Here is a 1,212-nt window from a genome sequence, read left to right on the forward strand (position 1 = left end):
CATTTTTACATCCATTGGTAAGAGGCCAAGAATGGTTCACTGCAACTGATAGCAAAATCCTCACGGTACTCATTTTCGCAACAGGAGCTAAAGGTCTCCTTGTAGTCTACTCCATAGGTTTGAGTAAACCCACGAGTTACCCAATCGTGCCTTGTATCTATCCACACTCCCATCAGAATGAAACTTGGTCTTGTAAACCCATCTACTACCAACAGCCTTCTTCCCTTTAGGAAGCCTTACCACACTCCATGTCTTATTTTCATTAAGGGCATGAAGCTCATCAACCATAGCTTGCTTCCACACATCATGATTATTAGCTTCCTCAAAACTTTGAGGTTCATGATTATTATCAAGAGTACTCAAAAAGGCAGAGTGAGCAGAAGAGAACCTTTTATAAGAGATGAAGGTAGTCATTGGATACCTGGCAGCATATGTCACATAATCCTTAAGTTTTGCTGGAGGACCTCGTACTCGCATAGGATTTCTACGAGGTACAACTGGAGGTGAAAGAAGCGGCTCAACAACAGGTTGCACATGTAATTCAGATTGATCAACATCTAGATCAAGAGGCACTGCCTGAACTTCTGAAATTGGAGCAGTAGGATGAGAAGATTGACTGGAATCCCTAACAACCGGATGACTGAAACTTGAAGCTGGAACTGAAGCAGTAGGATGGAAAGGATGTCTGCTATCCTCATCGACAGGAAGATTAGGTGTTGGAAACAGATCAAATAAAGACTCCCCCTAACTGTAACCATCTAATTTCCCAGCAAAGAAAGGACTATTCTCATCAAATCTAACATCCCTGGAAACAATGATCTTGTTAGAGGAGGGGCTATAGCATTTGTATCCTTTTTGAGTTGATGAATACCCAAAAAACACACATTTTTCAGCCCGAGGATCAAGTTTCCCTCTTTTATTAGCTTGTATGTGAACGAAGCACACGCAGCCAAACACTTTCAGGTGAGAAATTTCGATCTTCCTTCCTTTCAACACTTCAAGAGGAGATTTACCACCAAACACTCTACTAGGCAACCGATTGATGAGATAAGTGGCAGTGAGTACACTTTGAGACCAAAACTGCTTAGGCACATTCATTTGGAACATCAGAGCTCTTGTTTTCTCCAAAAGATCCCGATTCTTTCTCTCAGCAATGCCATTTTTGCTGAGGCGTACCAACACAACTAGTCTGATGTAGAATTCCATTTGTGC

This window comes from Fragaria vesca, linkage group LG7 (genome assembly GCF_000184155.1).
Source record: "Fragaria vesca subsp. vesca linkage group LG7, FraVesHawaii_1.0, whole genome shotgun sequence".
Taxonomy (NCBI): domain Eukaryota; kingdom Viridiplantae; phylum Streptophyta; class Magnoliopsida; order Rosales; family Rosaceae; genus Fragaria; species Fragaria vesca.